The sequence below is a fragment of the Dasypus novemcinctus genome, chromosome 9 (assembly GCF_030445035.2).
Source record: "Dasypus novemcinctus isolate mDasNov1 chromosome 9, mDasNov1.1.hap2, whole genome shotgun sequence".
In the NCBI taxonomy this organism is placed as follows: Eukaryota; Metazoa; Chordata; class Mammalia; order Cingulata; family Dasypodidae; genus Dasypus; species Dasypus novemcinctus.
Window position 1 is genome coordinate 114,857,788 of NC_080681.1, and position 6,918 is coordinate 114,864,705.

The 6,918-nt window shown below is 44.2% G+C and overlaps 1 pseudogene; it reads left to right on the plus strand.

Annotated features, from left to right (window-relative positions):
• Positions 1–4,767: 4,767 nt before the first annotated feature.
• LOC101415518 (vesicle-trafficking protein SEC22b pseudogene) lies at positions 4,768–6,302 on the plus strand (annotated as a pseudogene).
• Positions 6,303–6,918: the final 616 nt, after the last annotated feature.

Here is a 6,918-nt window from a genome sequence, read left to right on the forward strand (position 1 = left end):
TTGGTTTTTGCTTTTTGTCCTCAGTTTTAGGATGGAGTTAAAGTGGCACATCCCGCTTGATAGCAAGTAAAATAAAGTCAAATTCACACAGGGTGGCAGAAAGCAGCCATTGGGACCAAAAATTTTCTGTGCATGATTTAATGAGAGGTTAATAAATGAATGAGTGAATGGCAGACAGCAAGCAAATCCAGGATTTGCCTGGTTCACTGCTAGCACAGGGCCTGGCCTGGGGGTGGCCAGCCGTTGAGGGCCCAGGAGATGGGCAAGGCTGAGAAATTCTGGGGTTGTGCATGAATTGTGCCCCATGCAGCCCATCCCTTGAGCCACTCAAATCAACTCATGTCCTCCTAGGATACCCAGCTTACAATGTGGAGCCCCCATTTTTTTTTTGTCATAAGATGCCATCACTTCTCTGCTGAGTGGTAGGTATAAGACTACAGAGTTCACTTCAAGAGAACTCCTAAGTCAATGAGGTTTGTGAAATAGCTACACATCCCACCACTACAGCTGCTTCTAAGGTTTTGTTTTGTTTTGTTTTGGCTTTGTTGTTTTCTCAGGACACACCAGGGACTGACCCCATGGCCTGGACATGCGGAGCAGGTGGCTCCACCACTGAGCTCCACCTGCTCCACCTAAAGACTTAGTTGATAGTGATCACCTCCTTCCTCCCCTGCCCATTTCAGATTTCCCTCTCCCTCAGCTAGCACTTTGGCTTATTTCTTGCTCCCGTGGCAAATGTCACCTTCATACAAGAGCATGAACCTGGGCAAGTGGCCACACAGGTCCTGGAAGGGGCTCAGGGCCATTAGGCAAGAATGTTCCGGAGTCACAAGCACTTACATTATGGTCTAGAAGGGGGTTGGGGCTTGGGGAGGTGGGAGCCACATCTTCTCGGCCTGCGGCTTTCTCGCCCCCAGGCAGGGGCCCTGGTTGCCAGTCTGAGGACGGTACTGCTGCTCCCCTTGGCTCAAGAAACTCTGAAAATGGCCTCTTGGGAAAAAAATAAGGCTTGGGCTGAAAAAGGAGGTTCTTTGGGGAAGAGCTAATTCCTCAGAAAAGGCAGCCCTTAGTCACCTCCTCATAGCACGCTCTGATTTCCAGGCTTTCATTTGGCCCCTGAAACGATGTTGCTTTTTAGTGGGCCCTAAAGACCCTGAAACTCAAAGCCAGACCATCTGAGCTTCCTACACTTACTTCAAACCTAGCCTGGGAGACTTTTCAAGGGCAAAGCTATTGACCAATTCCATTCCCTGAGGGAAATTAATCACATCAACCTCTCATTCAGCCTGGAGGAGAGGAAACAGCCAGTTGGCTGATGGAGGGACTTTCTCACTTTTCAGTCGGGTCACAAGGTCTGTGAGTTTGTTGGAGAGACGTGCTCAGAAGTAAGATGTTGACAGCATATTAACAGCAGCATAAAATCAGTCCCTACCTCTTGGTGCTTACAATCCACTGGAAGGAGACAGGTGCAGACAACAGACAAATTACAAGGAAAAATATACATAGTAATATACGGAAAATCAAAGCGGAGGATAGGAGAGGGCAGAGGGGAAGCAGAAGCATGTATTTTAGATAGAGCGGCCAGGAGAGGTACTCAGAGGAGATGGCATTTGAAATGGGATCACCCAAATATGAAGTCTTAAGATGATCAAGGAGAAAATCTATCCAGGCAGAGGGAACAACTAAGGTCAAGAGCACAGAGACTTTTCTATTACATGAGTCAGTAGATTAATTTTATTGTTCAAGTCAGTTTGAGTTGGATTTTCTGTTACTTGCTCTTAAAAGTAACCTAACTGATTCCTATACATTCTTATATTTAATATTTTTCAACCTCCCTAATGAAATAGTTATTATTAACTCCATTGAATAGGTGAGAAAACAACCGTAGGAAAGGTCAAGCGATTCACCCAAAGTCTTAGTTAATGGCCGTTGGGATTCTAACCCAGAGCTCCAAAGTCTGAGCTCACAGTTCCATGCTATGCCCGCCTATGAAAGCTTTATTGATATAAAAGGCATCATTCCTCCCACTAATCCTAAATCTTGGAATCTTACCACATCCCAGCCAACCACATGGAAGGCAGAAGAGAGAGCTGGGAAGTCCACCAGGATAGAAGAGATAGAAGAGAACTTAACTCCCATATGCTTTACCTTTTTATTTTAAATTTTTCCCCCAAACATTTCTAATTGATACAAAGTAAACAGAATCATATCATGAACTCCTTTGACTCCATCACTCAAGTTCAACATTTATCAACATCCGGCCTTCTATGATTTATACATCCACTCACTCTGCATTCCCATTCAGCTATCATCATCATCATCTGCAGTTTTTTTAGAGGTAAAATGTACATACGTTGAAATGTACAAATCTTAGCTGAACAAATCAGATAAATGGATACACTCTTGTAGCCCACACGCTGTTAGAATACAGAACACTTTTGATCCCCAGGAAGTTTTGTCATATCCTTTCCCAAGAAAACCACTTTTTTTTTCACCTTAGTTTTTTCTACCCTATAACTTCCGATAAATGGAATCATACAGTCTGTACTGTTTTATGTCTGCCTTCTTTTGTTTAGCATAACTGAGATTCATTCATGGTGTTGCATATGTTGGTAATTTGGTTTTTGTTGCTGAGGTGTATTCCATAGTATGCATATATTAAAATTTGTTTATCCATTTCCTTGATAATGGACATTTGTGCTGTTTCTAGTTTTTGGATATTTTGAGTAAAACTGCTATGGGCATTCTTACACAAGAATCTGTGTGGACATACTTTTTCATTTCTTTATTTTTTTTAATTTTATTTTATTTCTTAATTATCTTTTTTAAAGTTACTATATCACACAAAATGTTACATTAAAAAACATAAGATGCAGGAAACAGACTTGGCCCAGTGGTTAGGGCATCCAACGAGCAAAGAAGACACAGCAAATAGACACAGAGAACAGACAACCGGGGTGAGGGGGGAGGGGAGAGAAATAAATTAATTAATTTAAAAAAAGACATAAGATGTTCCAATATACCCCACTCCCCATTCCCCCTCCCCCATCATTTTTAAATTATATTTTTTGAAGATACATAGATCACAAAAAACGTTACATTAAAAAATATAAGAGGTTCCTATATACCCCACACTCCCCCCTACCCCACTCCTCCCACATCAACAACCTCTTTTTTTTTAAAGATTTATTTATTTCTCTCCCCTCCCCCCCCCACCCCAGTTGTCTGTTCTCTGTGTCTATTTGCTGCGTCTTCTTTGTCCGCTTCTGTTGTTGTCAGCGGCATGGGAATCTGTGTTTCTTTTTGTTGCATCATCTTGTTGTGTCAGCTCTCCGTGTGTGCAGCGTCATTCCTGGGCAGGCTGCACTTCCTTTTGCACTGGGCAGCTCTCCTTACAGGGCTCACTCCTTGTGCGTGGGGCTCCCCTACACGGGGGACACCCCTGTGTGGCACAGCACTCCTTGCGCACATCAGCACTGCACATGGGCCAGCTCCACACGGGTCAAGGAGGCCCAGGGTTTGAACCGCGGACCTCCCATGTGGTAGATGGACGCCCTAACCACTGGGCCAAGTCCGCTGCCTCAACAACCTCTTTCATCATTGTGGCACATTCATTGCATTTGGTGAATACATTTTGGAGCACTGCTGCTCCACATGGATAATAGTTTACATTGTAGTTTACACTCTCCCCCAGTACATTCAGTGGGTTATGGCAGGATATATGATGTCCTGCATCTGTCCCTGCAATATCATTCAGGACAAGTCCAAGTCCCGAAAATGTCCCCACATCACATCTCTTCTTCCCTCTCCCTGCCCTCAGCAACTACTGTGGCCACTTTATCCACATCAATGCTACAATTTTTTCTATTACTTGTCACAGTAGTTCTATAGCAGAATATCAGTAAGTCCATTCTAATCCATAAATACCTAGGAGTAGAATTTCTATGACAAAGGATAGGAGTATGTCTAATTTTAGAAGAATCAGCCAAATCTTTTTCCAAAGTGTTTGTACGTTTTATATTCCCACTGGCAGTGTGTGAGTTCTGCTTTACCTTCTATGCTTCACCTTTAGAGGCTCAGTGACCCTACTCATCAGCAAAAACAGTTCACTCTGTACCCTGGAATTGGACCGGTCAGAGTAACTCCTGTGGCAAGGTTGGAGCCCCACCACTTAGTTCTCCCTTCAAATGAGAACCGATTGAGGAGCAAACCGGTGGACTGTGCAAGTTCCCACACCTTCAGGATCTGCCACAGCGTTCATGACAAAGCCAGATTCTCCCAAGCTGCTCCCAGCGAATGACTGAACATGGCGTGGGTCCTCCAGCCAGGTCATGCCTTCACTTGGGGCCTCCTCATCAGCAGGCCTGAGACTTTCTCCGAGCTGCAGAGCATTTTGAGGCTCCTTCTACCCAAGCCTCCTTTCCTTCTCTCCTTTCAGACTGTCAGACCTGCCTCATGATCTGAAGGCTCTCTCTGCCTATTCCTCTCCCTTTTTCTCACTATTTTCTATCATAGCTGTTTCCCCCTTACATCTCTTGCACTTCCAATTCCATCTTGGCATCTGCTTCCAGGGGACTTGGTTTAGTTTGTTAAAAGCTGCTGGGTCAATACACCAGAAATGGGTGGCTTTTATCATGAAAACTTATTAGGTTAAAAGCTTACAGTTCTGAGGCTGTGAAAATGTCCAAGCCAAGGCATCATCAGAGATGCTGTCACACCAAATGTCAGCTGCTGGCAATCCTGGACTCCTTCCACATGGCAAGAGACATGGAGGTATCTGCTTATCTGGGTGTCTCGGTTCTCCTCGGACCTCCTCTCTTTGAGCCTCTCAGGGGCCTCTTTCCGAGCCTCTGCTTTCCAGCCTCTGGCTTCCAGGACCTCTCTCTCAGCCTCTCAGGTTTCTGTCTCTATTGGCTTTTTCTCTGTGTGCCTCTGCTTTCAGGCCTCCCTTTATAAAGTGCTCCAAAAAGAGGACCAAGACTCACCCTGGGTCATGCCTCATTGAAGTAATCCAATCCAATCAAAGGCCCCTCAACTGAATCCAATCCATCAAAGGGTCCCACACCCACAGGAATTGATTAGCTTCAAGAACATGATCTTTTGTGGGATCTCCACAAAAATTTCAAACTTTCACTGTGTGGATGAAACTGTATGCACCCCCAGAAAAGCATGTTCTTAAAGTTAATAATCCATTCCTGTGGGTGTGAACCTGCTGTAAGGAAGATCTCGTGGTGAGATTACTTCAGTTAAGGTGTGACCCACCTCATTCAGGATGGGCCGTAATCCTTTTACTGGAGTCCTTTATAAACAGGATAAATACAGAGAGAGAAAGCCACAGAAGCAAGAAGCTGATATCAACAAAACCAGAAAAAGATGGGGGAGACCAACAGGTGCTGCCATGTGACAGAGTTCAGGACCTCCAGGAAGAAAGCATCATCTTGATAATGCCTTGATTTGGACATTTTCATGGCCTCAACACTGTAAGCTAATAAATTTCCATTTTTAAAAGCCAACCCAGGACCACCTCAGCAAGAAGTAGACACATAAGCAGCTGGATCTTCGGGAACTGTGGTGGGAGTATAACTGTTATCCAGGCAGAGGAAGTGAGGGCGATGCCTACAGCTGTCTTGGCCAGCGTTGATTACCTGCAGCCTGTGAAGATAGCTACTAACGATGATCGCCAGGGTGGCAGATGGGCTTCCGCTGGCCATCTCGATGCAGGATGAACAATCTGGCCAAGACCTTTAACCGTACCAGAGTTAGGCTAAGTAGTGCTTTCAAAAGCTGAATGAACAGACCCCTACCAGATGCACCTTAGAAGCAGGAGCCTTGATTTTCACTACATTATTGAGTGTGGGGAGCAGGTAGGGATGTTGCTTGATTTTGTGTGAAGCTGCCTTCCCTAACAAGTTGGCTTTTGCCTACCTAGAAAATTTGCACTCAGAGCTTGATGAACAGAAGCTGCCCACCATGTCCATACCTTATTTTCTTATTGAGGTGGATGCCTACATTCAGAAAACCAAAAAGCTTCACATCGACAATCATGCTCAGAGATACCTAGGCTCCATCAAGACTGAATTGCAAGATGTACAGAGGATCAGGTGGCCAATAGTGAAGAAGTGTCACAATGGGGAGAAGCACTGTCAGCACTGGATTCAAGGGCTAACAATTTGTCCAGTCTGTCTGAGAAATACTGCCAGGATGCGAAGTACTTGAACATGCATTCCACTTATGCCAAACTTGCAGCAATGGCTGTATTTTTCACCATATGTATAGTGTATGTGCAATTCTGGTGGCTGTGAACTAGTGAATCCAGTTACTGGAAGGTATAACCTACAACGCAGCAGGTGTAAGTTTGCAGGAAGCTGAGCTCACAGGAATGTGTATTAGAAGCCAAGTGGAACTTCTGCCTGCAAAGACCTTGCAAGAGAAGACATGTCCTCAAAATGAAAGGTCATGCCTCATTTAAGGAAGCTTATCCCTACATAGAAAGTCTCTTCTGGGGACAGAGGCTTTCTCTGGATGCTAAGCCATGGATGTTATTAGGAATCAGTACATCGTTTTGTTTTGTTTTTTCCCTCCTAGTGTTTTACTTTTTTGAAATAGCACAGCTGGGGCATCCTCATTCTCTAATGAAGCCATCAATGAGATTTGGTTCAACCAGCCTGCAGCCCTATGGGAAGTTTTTTAATCTACTTTTGTTGGAGACGTTTGTGATTTTCTGTAGTCTGAGTTTTTGGTGGCCTTTCAAACAAAACTCCAGTATGTGCTGCACAGACCTTGTCTACTGGCCCCTGTAGGAAGTTAACTCTTATTATTTTCCTTTTATGATATTTTGCTTATTGCACAATTGCTTTAGGGTTAAATTAATTATATTGAGATGCCTTAAAATTATATTATAGCACTCTTTAATTAAGA